The sequence below is a fragment of the Mastigoproctus giganteus genome, chromosome 2, assembly GCF_048544385.1.
Source record: "Mastigoproctus giganteus isolate SK-2022 chromosome 2, ASM4854438v1, whole genome shotgun sequence".
NCBI lineage: Eukaryota > Metazoa > Arthropoda > Arachnida > Uropygi > Thelyphonidae > Mastigoproctus > Mastigoproctus giganteus.
The window spans coordinates 179,511,269-179,528,436 of NC_143576.1; the positions used below are offsets into that span (position 1 = coordinate 179,511,269).

Here is a 17,168-nt window from a genome sequence, read left to right on the forward strand (position 1 = left end):
GGAAAACAAACTTTGTTATCATAATGAGTTGCCTGGTGTTGCACCACTTGCAAAAGTCTGGGACAAAAGTCTGTCAGTCACATGAAGAACTGTTCCTTTTCACTTCATAAGAAAAGTTTCACTTCATAATACATAGTAGCGAACTTACCGTACCGTTGCGTCGTCTGAAAAGTTTTTGCTTTCACTCTAATTTCCATATCATTCTTGTGGTCCGAAACAAGTTAAGTTGCATAAATTGCATTTACCATTAGTTCGAAATAAAAAAGGTGTGGTATCAAATGATTGTAAATTCTTGGTTGTGTGTCGAATAATTATTTGGAACATCGTAGTAACTGCGTCAAAAAGTTTGGAAAGGACTGGTAAAATGTATTGAAAAAGTACAGTGGTGAAATGTATTGAAAAAGTACAGTGGTATCACCTATCCACTCAGACCGCATGCGCTTAATAACTCAATATTAAAAAAATGAATTTAATAAAAGCAAAACAGTAATTGTACAAAGTTAAGTGGACTATCTTACCTTTCATATATTTTTGAATTAGTAGGATTTCAACTGCTTAGTTAATTTAATTGTCAGTGGAAAACAAACTTTGTTATCATAATGAGTTGCCTGGTGTTGCACCACTTGCAAGCAAATGGCATCGCAATAATCTTTCATTTAATTAAAATATGATCGTATCATCCTCACTCTTTGTTTCACCAGGGAAAAGGTGAAACAAAGTCTCACCTATTGGTCTTATCATTTGTTTAAGAGAAGTATGATACATGGGAAATGCAAAGTTTATTCTGCTGTGAACATTAAGATTTTTTATTATAAACTTAAAAGTTACTGCACAACAAACATATATGAAAGGAAAAGACAGGCTTCTTGACAAAGAAAGAAAGAATATCTAGAAGGTAAGATGAGGCTAAAATCCAAGGAAGCATTCAGAGTCATAAAAACACATCAGTTTTCTTTGAGATCAGAAAATAATCTTACCCTTTAAGTCACGTGATAATTGTCAATTTTGTTAATATTAAAAGATAAAGCAGTCTGCTAACTACTGCTGTCCATGGTGTAGTTCTGAGTATGGGTGTTGTTCTGAAGTACTATCATAGTGTATAAAGGCAAGTCATTTGTGATACAATGTAGACCAATAGAATAAATAAAGTGAAAACTAAATAAGGTACAGATAAATGGTCCTGCCGACAAACTATCTGTACCTTCTAATGAATATAACTTGGAAACTGTAAATAGGCTTCTGAGATCATCAAATTTTAAATTCAGACTACTAATTGTAAGTTGAAAAACGAGAATGAAGAAACAGAAAATATATTGCTTCAAATTTGAAATTGAAAATATATTGCTTCAAAACAACGTATTACAGAGAATAGAAAACACGTCACCATTATGAACGGATTACTAAGTGAGCCTATTATCAAAGAAAATTTGTACATGACCTATGAACCTCGGCAATAAAATACCAGTTAACCTGACAAAGAAATTGATAAACCTGACAAACAGATTGATCATATTTGTAACTTGAAAAAAGCTTGAAATATTAGAAGGAACAAACGTACAAGTATGTGTTGTCAAGAACGGGTAAAAGAAATTAAAAATAATATGTGTATGTTTATTGTTCACGTATCACCTGGAATAGATGAGTTACCAGTGGAAGTTACTAGGGGTGGTGGCAGTATTGGACTAAATGAATTTATGATATTATCAGCCTAGTTTCGAAAGAGAAAAGAATGCCAGGTGATTGGACAAGAAGAATCATTTTACCAATTTTTAAGAAAGAGTTCATAATAGAATTCAAACACTACAGGGAATCGCCCTATTATGCCACTGTGCTGAAATCTTTGAGCAAATTCTTGAGACAAGTTTAAGGACTAAAACAGAAGAGAGAATGATATACGAAGAGCATTGATTTAGAAGAGAAAGTTCAAAGATTAAATTGCTAGGGAGTTTGCTGACAGCTTTTTTTCTGGTATTCTTAGACCTTGAAAAGGCATATCATAGTGTGAAAAGAGAAAAAGTATGGGAAAGTTTGGAGAAAATGGTAAGATAGGGAGGAAGTAGTGAAGGTTAAAAACATGTATTTAAAGTGTAAAAGTTATGCGAGGACAAACGTCGGGGATTCAGATTAGTTTTCATTGTCCAAGGGTTTTCAACAGGGTATTTTATTTCACCAGTACTATTTATTGCAGTCAGGGACAATATCCTTGCAGGATGGTAAAAAATATAATGGAACAGCCGTGTTTCCAGATGATGTTGTCCTTTGAGTAAACTAGGGGGAAGAACGTGAAGTGAAACTAACGCATTGGGAAAGAGTAGTTGGTGAGAGTAGTCTAAAGATAATAAGTGACCAGAAAAGCAAAGAAATGGTGATGGAAAGAGGGGTAGGGTTGATTGCAAAAGGTGTAAAATTGAAGAAAGAAATGTTGGAGATGGTGGATAAGTTTAAGAATCCAGGGAGTTTATTAATAAAGGATGGCAGGCTAGATATGGAAATAACTAGAATAGCAGGTAGTCAGAGTTTCTTCTGTAATGTTAATAACCTGTTATGGACTAGAGAAGTTCCTATAAAGTGTAAAACGCTGATAAATAGTGCATATTTGTTCTCTATAATGACCTATGCTGCTGAGACGTGGAGACGTGTAAACTTTTATTTTAATATCACAGCGTCTGAAGAAAACAACTAGAATTTGGTAGTTTCGAATATTCAGCTTTTTTATCAGCTTTTTTTTTAAAGAAATTGGCAGAGTGCAACTACAATACTTATTCGTTGGAGTTTCAGTCATTTTTTTTTATGTAACCACAAACACGAGAGGTATTAGTACCTGTTGTACTTAGTACCGTGCTTGGGTTGGAGGTTGAGAAGACAAAAGAAGATATTTGATGATATTGGACTTGAACTTCTGTAAACTGTAATTTTCAAGAAATATGTATGAAGGAAGGTTGTTCCAGGAAATGGCAGTTGAATGAATAAACGAGGAAGAAGAAAAGTTGGTTCTGTGAGTTTGAAGTTGGACAATAAATGGATGTTGGCTGGTGGCAGCACGTATTCGGATTGTTTTGAAAGAGAGAGGGGAATTATAGAAGCCAATTCAGAAGAACAGTGCCCATGGAAGTATCTGTACAAGAGGCATGCAACATCTATGAGACAGCCGAGAGGAGAGACTCTGTTAGAGATGAATCATTAATTAACCTAATTGCCGTCTTCTGAATGGAATCAAGAAGCCTGCGTGAGGTTTTAGGGGCACCACACCAGATGTGGGAACAATATTCCATGGCAGGGCGGATTTGCGATTTATACAGAGTGAGCAGCTGTTTGGAAGAAAGGTGATGCCGACAGCGAAAGGGAAAATCAAGTTTTTTAGATACAGAGGAAACAATATTTTTAATGTGTTTTGCCAAGAGAGATTAGAAGTCATGGTAATCCCCAAAAGAGATATAATATTTTGCCTAGAAATCGGAGTGTCACTAAAGATAAGCATAAGGGCAGAAGAATCCGTTTTGCGGGATATAAGACAAGACTGAGTTTTAATAGGGTTGAAATCCGCTATGTTGTCTTTGCCTCACTGGAGAATTACCTGAAAATCGACATTTAAGGAATTGGTAGCTGATTGAACAGGGCAAGGTTTCTCAAAATGGAAAGTGGAATGCAATGTGCTATTATCGGCAAAACTATGGATAGGATTTCCAGTCAATGGAAGAAGGTCATTTATATATATATGAGGAAAAGTGTTGGGGAAAGAATTGAACCTTGGATGACACCAGCATTAGTGGAGAAGGTAGAAGACAGAGAGCCATCTACTATCACTTAGTGAGGGATCAGAGAGAAAACTGGATAACCAATTACTAAAAACAATTGGCAAACAATAATATGGATGCTTGTTTAGAAGACCTTTATGCCAAACACGATCGAAAGCCTTTGAGATGACAAGAGAAACTGCTTGTGTTTCACCGAATTTTTCCATTGAATTTGCTATGCAGAAATGAGTGAAAGTTACACAGAAAATTCTCGCTTTTCGTTGTGGTTGCGTTCCGACAACAGTGAAGGAAATGAATAATAATATGGCCGGTCGATGCAATCCTCTCCATAATCTATGCATGCGTTACTCTCTCGCCCACCTAATTAGTGATCTCGAATCGCAACTATCTTCTTCTCAGAATAAATTTCATGTAACGTAAGCTATAAATTAACAAAAAAAGTAACAAGTTATTTATGTAGAGACTCAGATATTCCGGCTTTATTTTTTTCAGAAATAACTGATTTTCAGTTGTTTAATTTGGTTTTCTTTCTCTTTGTCAAGTTCTTTTAGCAGGAATTCCATATTCGATAAATGTTCAAGAAGGCGCACGTTTCCAAAAGACGCCTTTTTCATGAAGCAGGAATCTTATTAAGAATTTTTATCATGACCCGAAAAGTTAATAATAGTAAGAAGGTTATTAAAATCTCTGAATATATTGCAGGATTTTTAAATTATTCTTGAAAATGAATAGAAAATGCTTAGAAAACGGTACTCATCTTTTATAAATCTGCAATAAATTGTTTTGGTAGATGGTGGTTAAATTTAGGTTGGAAGAAGCATTAAAAAGAACTAAGGCGGGGAATGGGGTGAAAATATTTTAAACAGATTTTAAAAATAAGCGCAAGGAAGTAGAAATGCAGATCTCCAATCCTTCGTTGTCATAAAGAGGTTAAAAGACGTAAATGAAAAAAAAGAGCGAAGACCGGTGGTGCCAATTGGCCCCGCCTTAGTTCTTTTTAATGCTTCTTCCAACCTAAATTTAACCACCATCTACCAAAAAAATTTATTGCAGATTTATACAAGGTAAGTACCGTTTTCTAAACATTTGCTATTCATTTTTCAGTCAGATTTATCACGGTATTATAAGGTTACTATAATTTTACTATTATTCTTGAAAATATTTAAATAATTGAAAGTAACATTAACGTTCCAAAGGAATTTATAAGAAATTGAGAAATTCTCAATAAATGCCCAAAACTCAACTTATTTAAAATCAATGTGGTCAAATGTGCTCTATCAGTGACCGCGATGTGTATGTGATTTGATAAATGCCGAAAAATTAATGAAAGGACGAATAATTGAATAATGAACAATGAGGACTTGCACTACTGAAAACTTGGTCACATTTCTTACATCTCGATTCTTGGATTTTATGATAATTTCATTTTACTTTGACTTATGATTTCTCTAGGATATATATATAAGTTTTTCCATTATTTATATTAAGATTACTCCAAAAAGGTTTTTGGAAGTGAAAATGTTAGTTATATTTACGTAATTTTATATATTACTCACAACATCTAGCGCACTGGACCGATCTACTAAACTCGTAGATATCACAAAGTGTCAAACTGAAAAGGACTGAAAATGAAAGTAACTTCAACATCTTCGCTTAAGATGTCAGGAATCGTTCTCTCTATATGGGTTGCTTTTTTTGAGAAATGAAGAATTTCTGGACTAAAACAGCGTGCCTTATATCTGGAAAAAAAAAATGGAAATTACGTAACTTAAGATTCAATCATTTTTAAAAACTAGGTCATACATAAAAAAAACTATATTCTTTAGAATAAGCACTGTAGTTTAAGCACAAAGTTTTAATGTATCCTGTTTCCAGAGTACTCGTGGGTTCCATAATTTGTCGTTCTCTCCCGACGGTAGATGTATGAATATTTAGGTGAAAATTCGGTTTTTATTTTGTGCTGGGGTCACTAAGGTTATAGCACTTCGTGGCTTTAGCTGTCCTAGCAGAAAATGTTCTAAATAATCCAACCGGCGATGGCGCTAATAGTAAAATGGTTAGTTGAGGCTTAATGATGAATAATCTGTGAGAATAATCTTTTGGAAATATACTTGAGACCCACTAGTCCCTGGACCGGACCTTCTGGAACCCGAAATTATCAAAAAAAAACGGTAGAGTACGCTCCGAACTTACTATTAAACCTATATAACCTCTGTCTCAGAGAAGGTACCTTCCCGAATTCCTGGAAGATGGCAAACGTTAAACTCATCCTAAAGAATCGAACAAAGCCACCACACCTTCCGGACTCCTACCGGCCTATTTCACTTCTTACAGTTATCAGTAAGCTATTTGAACGACTACTTTACACACGGATCCAATATTACTATGATGAGGCAGGCCTGGCCTCAGCAAACCAATTCGGCTTCGGACGGGGAAACCTCTGCCGTGGACGCCTTAACTCACCTCCTAACCAAGGTAAAGAGATGTAATACAAAGTACTTCCTAGTGATAGCCGTGGACTTCTCTGCGGCGTTCGACTCACTTTGGTGGCCGAGGGTCCTGGCGAGGCTGCGCGAAGCCAACATGCCCGAAAACCTCTATAACACCATCAAATGTTACCTAAGCAACAGAACCATCAAAGTCACCGCCCCTATGGCACACTCTCCAGGCATGTCCATCGGGACTATCCTCAAGGTTCGGTCCTTGGCCCACTACTGTGGAATATTGTCTTGGACACCTTTCTTAACATCGATCTCCATGAAGTACAATCTCAGGCATTTGCGGACGACCTCATTCTGACGATACAGGCAAACTCAAGAGCCGCGTTAGAGGTCGCAGCAATTCGGGCCCTGACCACTCTCCAAGAATGGGCAAACCGAAATCAACTCAAAATATCCCCACAAAAGCAAACTCCACCCTACTAAAGGGACGCCTTGATCTTAGGCTGCCTCCGCAAATAAACATTGGGCAGGAAACAATCAAATTCTCCAACCAACTGAAATACCTAGGCGTGATATTGGACCAAACCTGTCATTTCAGGACCATCTGAAATATCTCCGTAAAAAAATAAGACGCTACGCAGCCATAGTTGCCAGGGTCACGCCTAAAGAATGGGGCTTGAAAAAGCGAGTCCTCAAACTGTTCTACAAAGCTATCTTCACTCCGATCGTCACCTACACATCCGGAGCATGGTTTCAAAAAACTACAACAGCAGTAAACAGACGTATCACGGACCAAATTCACAGATCCATCCTCCTAACCATCACTCACGCTTGCCGCACGGTGAGCACCCACGCCCTGCAAGTGCTCGCAGGCACTCTCCCGCTGGACTTAGAAATCATACAACGCGGCCTACTGTACTACCTAGACAGATGTGGGAAACCACCGGTGGCGCCTGAACCTAAATAGTATGCCACTATGTACTACCAAGACAAAGGCACCCCATAGACCTTTCTGGGGTTCACTATTGACCTAACCAACAACAGAAATGTGGAAACGAAGAGGATACAAACTCACCTGCAGCAGCAGGCATGGCAGGAAAGGTGGTGCAACCCTCAAAAGGGAGAGATCACAAAGAAATTTCTACCCAATATTGAACAAAACTACCCAATCTCACCCAACTGGTTCTCCCCAGGTCTACAAGCAATGTACCTCTTAACTGGACACGGAGCGATTAATGCCAAACTGTCTCTACTTGAGATTCAGGTTGATCCAACTTGCACTTCCGGTCGGCTGGAGAGCTGTCAGCACCTAATGTATGACTGCAGGCTCTATGAAGACCTACGTGGTGTTTTACTCCCCAGAATCCACTACGTACCACAGGGAAAAGAACATCACCTCCTAGACACGAAGGAGGAGTATCAAGCCTTCTAGGATTACGCACAGGCACTGTTCGCGAGGAGGAGGAGTAGGAGAAACCAAATGGCCGCATCCCACAACCCACTACCATTATAACCAAAGAACATCTGTTCTTCAGTTCGCTATGACTGGGACACCAGAAATGACCCATCCCCAAGAATTAGAAAACTCAGGAAACAAACTGTACCAAAATAGACTAACATGGACGGGACCCATGTCCCATGAAAAACAAATGGAGATGACTACCAAACTTAGACACCCCACCAGCTGGGCCTATGTAAACAAGACACACTCCTGAGAACTGGAAAGCTTAGGAAATAAACCACACTAAGGTAAAGGACTAACATGGACGGGACCCAGGTCCGAAGGATAACAACTCGGAGATGACACCAGATTGGACACCACCAACAAGGTCATTGTATTATTTTCCTGCAGACGCTTGATGGCGATCGCACCGGGCTCCCTTGCCTGGTGCCTTTCCACCCCCTCACCTGCGCCGGTGGTGGGACGGTCCCCCCCCGGCGCATCTACTTTCTCCTGGTGAGGCATGGGCCTGCCTCACTGACTTCTGGGGTTGCCTACTCTATCATCACCATATTTCTGCCTTAACCCCCCCAGCCTTCAGTCTCCCACACACACTCTATCTTTATGCTAGCGAATGTCCCACACACAAAAACGTAATTATGTCAAAATTCCCGTTCGCCCATTCTTTCGGCCTTTATTATGCAAGCATTATCCCCCTCACCTAACGATCATCAAACCGACGATGATGGATATATGTATCTCTCTGTACGTACGTGCCTATAAAAGACACGTCTGACACTAAATACACCTAGTCCTCAGGAATCTACTCGCATCAATACCCTAGAACACGTAATTAACAATAATTGTTTATTTATCATGTTAATCACCTCCTTACCATATGAACTGGTCTAAACCAATAAATAAAATCTAAACCAACCAACCATATGAGCTTAGTACTATCAGATATGGGCCTAATATTATTACGAGTAGTAGCAGGCCTGACGTAGCCGAGTGGTTAGGAGCGAAAGTGTTTAGCATGCTTTCTTTGTGTGGGCCGGAGTTCAAGCCTGTAACTACTAAATACGATAAATACACTGTATTTGTATCTCTAGTGACTTGGTTGTCGTGTCGGAGTATAAACAGGAATTTTTTTAGTAGTATATGGTGCAAAAAATCAAGCTTAAAAAGCATCAGCAAAAAAAATACATTCCACATCACCAGTTATTCTCTCCAATAATTTTTCTAGTTCTTCCTTGAATTTATTCAACCTACCCACTTCCGCAACAGATGGAAGTTTGTTTCAGCAATCAGCCACTCGCTAGCTCAAGGCAAACCGCTGCACATCTTTCCTACAACCATCTTTCCTCAATTCGAATTTATGCCCTCCACTCACGTGTGATGTCTCAGCAAGAGAAAGAACGCGATGAGCATTGAGCTTGCTCAATCCATTCAAAGCATTTTACACTTCATTGGAACTTCTCTAGAACACATCAATCTTTCTCTTATACACTTCAATCAGAATGATCAATCGCAAGTACCCTGATTGAGGGCACTTGACAGGGATTTCCACCAAGGCAGCAAATAATCATATTTCCATGATTATTCTGTGCCTGGTTGTAAAACTGATTTTTGTCATTCATGTATAACTGTTATGGGCATTTCATTAAGCATGCATCAATCATTGCATCCAGCATTTTTGTTGTTAGGGGCATTGCATTAGGCATTCATAGAAAATTTTCACTGATATTCTCTGATCGTAATAAAGATATTATATAGAAATGTATTACACATTTGGATTCCTTTTAAAGATACTCATATTGAAAATGACTGAAAATCCAACGAATAAGAATTATAGTTGCACTCTGCCAACTTCTTTAAAAAAAGCTAAATGTTCGAAACTACTAAATTACAGTTGTTTTCTTTGTGTTTTATGTTTTCTTCAGACGCTGATACGTGAAAATAGACGTTTTCACCGCTCCAGATCTCAGCAGCAGCAGCATAGGTCATTATAGAGAACAAACAAACGCTAATAAATATGACCTATTTATCAGCGTTTTACACTTCATAGGAACTTCTCTAGTCCCTAACAGTTTATTAACATTACAGAAGAAACATGACTACCTGCTATTCTAGTTATTTTCATACCTAGCCTGCCATCTTTTATTAATAAACTCTCTAGGTTCTTATAATTATCCACCATCTCCAAATTTTCGTTCTTCAATTTTACTCCGTTTACAATCAAATCTACCCCTCCGTCAATCACCATATCTTTGCTTTTCTGGTCACTTATTATCTTTAGACCACATTCACTAACTACGCTTTCCCAATGCGCTAGTTTCTCCTCACGTTCTTCCTCCTAGTTTACCTAAAGGACAACATCATCTGTAAACACTGCTGTTCCATATATTTCACCATCCTGCAAGGATATTGTCCATGACAACAATAAACAGTGGTGGTAAATATACACTGACCTGTCGAAGTCGCTTGGACAATGAAAACCAATCTGAATCCCCGAAGTTTGTCCTCGCACAACTTTTACACTTTAAATACATGTTTTTAACCTTCACTACCTCCTCCCTATCTTACCATTTTCTCCAAACGTTCCCACACTTTTTCTCTTTGCACACTATCATATGCCTTTTCAAGGTCGAAGTATACCAGAAAAAAGGCTCTCGGCAAACTGCCTAGCAATTCAATCGTTGATCTTTCTCTTCTAAATCTATCATCTTCTTCCATCGTTGTCTCTTCTGTTTTAATCCTTAAATTTGCTCAAAGATTTCAGTACAGTGGCATAATAGGGTGATCCCCTGTAGTGTTTGAATTCTATTATGAACTCTTTCTTAAAAATTGGTAAAATGATTCTTCTTGTCCAATCATCTGGTATTCTCTTCTCTTTCGAAACTAGGCTGATAAAATTATAAATTTATTTAGTTCAATACTGCCAGCAGCTCTAGTAACTTCCACTGGTAACTCATCTATTCCAGGTGATACGTGACCAATAAACATATACATTTTATTTTTAATTTCTTTTGCCCGTTCTTGAAAACACCTACTTGTACATTTGCTCCTTCTAATAATTCAAGCTTTTTTAAATTTACAATTATGATCAATCTGTTTGTTAGGTTTATCAATTTCTTTGTCAGGTTAACTGGTATTTTATTTCCGAGGTTCATAGGTTGTGTACAAATTTTCTTTGATAATAGCCTCACTTAGGAATCCGTTCATATGGTGATGTGCTGTTTATTCACTGTAATAATTTGTGTTGAAGCAATATTTTTTCAGTTTCTTCATTCTCGTTTTTCATCTTACAATCAGTAGTCTGAATTTAAAATGTGATGATCTCAGAAACCTTTTTACAGTTTCCAAGTTATATTAATTAGAAGGTACAGATAGTTTGTCGGCAGGACCATTTATTTGTACCTTATTTATTTTTCACTTTATTTAATTTGCTGATCTATATTGAATCATAAATGAATTGTTTTATACACTATGACAGTATTTCAGAATAACACCAATACTCTGAACAACACCATGGGCAGCAGTAGTTAGCCTTATCTTTTGATGTTGTCAAAATTGACATTTATCACGTGACTTTAGTCCTTAAAGTGTAATATTACTTTCTGATCTCAAAGTTAATTGGTGTGTTTTTATCACTCTGAATGTTCTTTTGTATTTTTGCCTAATATTACCTTCTAGATATTCTTTCTTTCCGTGTTAGGAGGCCTGTTTTTCCCTTTCATATGTTTGTGGTGCAGTAGCTTTTAAGTTTACAGTAAACAATCTTAATGTTCACAGCAGAAAAAACTTTGCATTTCCCATGTATCATACTACTCTTAAAGGAAGATGACAACATCCTGACCTGACACACCATTCTTGTTTCAATGATACTTCCATCTCTTAGATGGAAATATCATTCAAGCATCTTTCAGGGTGGTGTAATCTTACTTTAAATACATGGCGCACATTTCGGCTTTATATCGCAACTGCTTCGAAAGATCTACAATGACTGGTGCCTTTTGAACAATAAGACACGTCATCTGGAGAACAAGATAGTTTATTGAGACTGCTATTAGTGTGGTGACACGTTTGTTTGAAATTTAATTGTCATTTACAGTTCCACAACAACATCTTTATGTAAAATCCCCTCAAAGCAATTCATATAAATAAACATGTTTCTCATACGAATTTTTGGGGGGACCATCTTCTTTCAGTTTTTAGTATTGTACTTGTTTCGCAATTAAAATAACCTCTGTGGTAATTCTTTATAATTTTTTTGAAACACCGAAGTGCATGCTCTGAATGAATAGCGTGGAAATCAAGTTTGAACTTTTATTTTCCAAAATTAACAGCTTAACATTGGATATTTTCCAAAATTAACAGCTTAACATTGGATATTTTCCAAAATTAACAGCTTAACATTGAATAAATAAATTGAGTCAAAGGACATTACACTAAAAAGCAATAAAATGTTTCTTTGCAACTTCTCGTTCATACTCAGATAAAACGTTTGCTGTCGTTTAATAAACAGACCCTTAACCAGTGGGAAATAAATGTCCCATCGCAGCGCTACTTCTTTATTGCGACATAAGAGTGAATCAATTTTATTCAATAGTGCGATATAATCTGAAATACAGAAAAACAACCTGAATTTAAAAGAACTAAGATAAGGGTGTGCAAAAGCTGTATCTATTAGGCCTATTATAATGAACATAAAAATACTCATAATAATTTAATCAGAAACAAAATATAATACTCACTTAGTGATCATTGAATTATGACCATCCCATTTGTAATGGACTATGTCGCATAACTCGCAGTATAAAAAGCCGAACAGCTTCGTACGCTAGAGCAGTGGTAATTTGCACCTGGTCTATTTGGATGTGGGCGTTTTTCAATCTTGGGTTGGGTGCGTTGCGCCAATTCAACCTAATGTTTACGGCCCTCATAGTGATTATACATACTGGTGCTAATCGCTAGAATCTGAGAATAGTTAACATTAAGCAAATTCTATATTATTAGTTGTACCCCAATGTTGTTAATTTGGTTTTTTGGAGCATTAGCAACTAAGGCCATATTGCTCCGGGGATATGCTGTGGTCATTCCCTGACCTTTCCGCATCCTCCGTATTTGGTGGTCACGGGCTCGAACCCCGGTCTAATCAAGAAGCGTGTGCTACGTACTGCTGCTCCTTTCCACCTGGCTACGAAGGCGACACCAAAATGTACAGCTAATAATATAGAATTTGGTTAATGTTAACTAACCCCTCTATAAAGATTAGCTGTATTAATGTTAGCTGTACCCCTCTATACAGATGATTATTAATCATATTATATTATGAATACAAATGCAATTCTCCAGACAGATGGCTGTCTGAAGGGTGATTTATGTTTCGCTATCTGATTTAATCATTTCGGTTTACCCCACCCTCCTTATATCGATCGAGTTCCGATTTACCTTAATTTAAATGGTTGTGGCCAGGTTGTATAAAAATAGACATAGTGATTGTGTGCTATTTAGGTTTCATCGTTTTTGCGTAGCTCTTCCCTGATGAAGTAACAAGAATCACCGAACAGCTGTCTAGAGCGTGGAAGTTGTATTCATAATGTGGTTAATGGTCATCTTTCTATAGCCTCGTTTTGCAGTGTTCCTGCATAAATCAGCCGGTCTTGTATTGGTATGTCCAATATAGCGTTTGGTACAGCGACACTATGCAGGCGCCCCCGTAGCCAGGTGGGCAGGAGCAGCAGTGCGTAGCACACGCTTCTTGATTAGACCGGGGTTCGAGCCCGTGACCACCAAATACGGAATATGCGGAAAGGTCAGGAAATGACCACCGCATATCCCCGGAGCAATATGGCCTTAGTTGCTAATGCACCTAAAAACCAAATAACAACAACAACAACACTATGCATTCCATCGCTACTTAACTTCAGCCTTGAATGAACGGACCTTAAAGAAGTTGTGCAGTCTCTGAATGTAATCACTCCCACATATCTCCAAATGAGTGACAAATAGTGAAAGCGCTATACTCATCACAGAGAACTGGTCTGCCTTCAGCCAGAGTTAAAATGGCTTAGGCCGTGTGAAGTCAATCTGTTTTTAATCTATATGAGACGAAAAGAAGAACGTATAGGAGAAATCCTGTGCTTGCTCAACACATTTGTAAAGTTTCCAAGAACATTCGAACGTCATCAATGGAATTCGAATTTGGACCTTTCCAAGCAGGCCGCGAAAATGGCAAATTCACTTTGCTACGAGTCTTCCAAAAAAAGAGAGTCTGAAATGATTTGTAAAAGTGTTGTATGGAGAACACAGCAAAATAGCTTTAGCTATGGTCACTGCCCGGGCTGATTCCATTTAAAACGTACAGGACAGATCCTACAAAGCGGTAATCGAAAGGAGGATGTCATGTTAACTTGTTTTTTTTTTTTTTAATTTTATAAAAAAAAATATTTTATAAACATATACTGTTACTGCCAGCTACACATATGCCAGTAGGAACATTTCACTTACAGCCACACAAATCAGAACTATTTCTAAATAGTTCTGATTTGTGTGGCTCTAAGTAGAAAAATCTGAGAATCATGACAGACCGCACGCACAGAATCTCTCCTTTATTCAAATTAGGAAGACGTTTTTCTCTGTTACATAAAGTAATAATTAGTGAGTAAACCATTCTACAATTTATGAAGTTATATTTGCTCCAGAACAACAAGCCCCTTGGTTGTTATTAACTTGGTTATCATTTTCTTCAAAATAAAAAAAAAAATATGTATACACTCTTCTCAGTGCACTAGTACTTCTGAATTAAAAACAAAAAAAAACAGATGCGTTTTCGGAATGTCACAGTAGACAGCTGCATCCATGATTTAATCGATTACAACTATTGGACGAAGTTCAAGTCATGTAAATCGGATCAATACCACCATAACACTACCACCGAACTTCAATGTCTGGTTTCATCACATCAAGCGCGATACGCCCATCCTTGCGAAGCTCTTCATAAAATGAAAGCTCCAAGAGGAAAATTTTCGCCAAAGGTTTCCTCTGCCACTGATCACCAGCAGACTTCTTCGCGATAACCAAACCACTTCGAGGTCACCCGCCAATATGATAATGATCCTCAATCGGATATTTCTTTCCTATATCGTAATGTTTCTTGGCTGGATATCGATTGTGATCAGCTATAAAACCTTATAGCTCTTGTTTGATGACACATTATCTCAAATGTATTCACCTCTTCCTAACGCGAAAAATCGCCATTCGGTAAAAGAAAGGCGCCACCGATTAAGCTAACCTTTTAATTATATATATATTATTTATTCGCGTATATTTTATATTTATTTACCCCTTATTTGCTTAAACCTGCTGTAGAAAGTTAATTAACGAAATTTAAATATTGTAACTGTTTATAAATCTCATTTGTAAAATTATGTAAAATTACATTTGCAAACTCTGATTCCGAAGGAGCATGTTAGTACTGGAACTGCGTAGTTGTTTATGATGCTGACCGTCTTCCTGCCTGGGAAATACCATCAGGGATTGTATTTCGCATGCAGGAACAATTAAGGCCTGGCTGGCTACGAAATACCATCTCTGGTGGTATTTCGTAGCTAGCCAGGGCTCTTGTGTTCTAGATGTTTAATTCGCATGCATCATCTGCAAATTTTTGCAGGTCCCTCTGTCATAGCTTCAATCTCTTTACCGATCTGCAGCTGGTAGAGTCTGCTGAGTGGATTTCCTTGATATAATAAATGGGTATTTGTCCTGTATTTATCTCACATAAATTGTATCCTGATGTCAGTGCTGGACTCTTCGATTATTTGCACTAGCTAGTGGAGTGGATTTTCCGTTGCAACAAAGAATTTTCTATCATCCATGTACATCACGTGAGAGAGGTTTTTAGTTTTTTTCTCCCTTCTTTAATGATATATATGTACGTGTTGTTGTTGAGCATGCTGTAGTGCTGTAGTGTATTGAGTGCTAGACAGAAAAATAGCCAGGGAACTTTTCTGCAAGATTCCTCGTCTAATGAGGATTGTTTTGGTTGTGTTATTTTCGAGCTTGATGGTGGTTCTCCACTTTGATATGGTTGCTTCTACGAAGTCTATCTATGAGAATTGGTTTGAAGTCCTTGTGGCAGTCAATGTAGACCTTTACAGGATGGGGCTCTTGTAAACTTTCCCCATATGCCGAAACAATGCAAATTGATACAACATTATGAAGCCAGCTAGCAATAAGTTGGGTTTTCTTAAAAGAGATAGCAGAAATTTTATCAATTGGCATTATTTATCTTTCTCTATGAAATTTATGTTATGCCAACCAAAAATCATGCTTCACAAGTTTGGTCTCCCCGTGAAGCCTACCAAAAATTAAAATTAAAAAATACCCCAAAAAAAAAAAAAAGAGAAGTATAATGCCATTACAATATAGTACGAACTCATATCAAGAGTGGTGTAAATTCTTGAGCTTGAAACGCTGGAAGAAAGAATATAAAATGCCGATTTTCTCTTATTTAATAAGCTGTTAAACGGTTCTATTAATAGCTCCAAATGAGTTACAAAATTAAATTTCAATGCATCGTATAGAGCATCAAGATATTATCCAGTGCTGAAAGTATCCTATGCAATGACATATTAAGGGTATTTAAACTAATGTAACAGGAAGGCAAATTTGGAGATACGTAATGCCCACGGACTCTTCAAGAAACAACTTAAATATCAAATACATCTGTTATGTGAGCTTTGAAATTTATTTTATTTTAATGTGTTTCTCTAAAGTGAGTGAAGAAATTTAACTGTACAATTATACTCCTTTCTGGATATGTCAATCAAACCGACCGTTCCTTTGCTATCAAATAATTTATTTATGTTTCTTTTTAATTTTTAATTTTTATTTAATTTAATTTTATTTTATTTTAATTTTTAATTTTTATTTCATTTTTTTTTGCCTCTTGTAATCAGCATTACAAAACCCTCAACACAAATTGGGCGTGTCCAGAAAGGAACATTAGATCTCAAATATTTGTACAGTTCGCCTCTTTTTGCAGACAGAACGACTCAACAGTGGCGCCTCCGTATCCAGGTGGGAAGGAGCAACAGTGGCGCCTCCGTATCCAGGTGGGAAGGAGCAACAGTGCGTAGCACACGCTTCTTGATTAGACCGGGGTTCGGGCCCATCACCACCAAATACCGAGGATGCGGAAAGGTCAGGGAATGACCACCGCATATCCCGGAGCAATGTGACTTCAGCTGTTAATGCTCCTAAAAACCAAATAACAAACAAACAAACAGACTCAATAGACCGTTGCCTGCCCGTGGATTTGAACCCTTTGGGTCCTTATCTCCTATACACCTGCCCCATGAGCGCGGCAGGTGTATGGCAGATGCAGCGAAGCAGCATCCATTTTTCCTTGAGAAGCCCTAAACCAATGTCATCCACAGCTCGGGCTGCACTTTCTTACCTGCAGTCTATTGCTCGAACTGCAGTGTTAAAAAGTTTCAATCTCCTATTGGAGCAAAGCATGGTGGA

At 37.6% G+C, this 17,168-nt stretch overlaps 1 protein-coding gene across 1 annotated transcript in view; it reads right to left on the reverse strand.

The window, feature by feature from the left end:
• Positions 1–5,403, reverse strand: part of LOC150089792 (uncharacterized) — a 44,673-nt gene extending 39,270 nt beyond the window's left edge. Inside the window, exon 1 of the mRNA XM_090368818.1 lies at positions 5,312–5,403. The gene's annotated coding sequence lies outside the window, so the exon portion shown is untranslated. The remainder of the gene's footprint in view (positions 1–5,311) is intronic.
• Between the last annotated feature and the right edge of the window lie 11,765 nt (positions 5,404–17,168).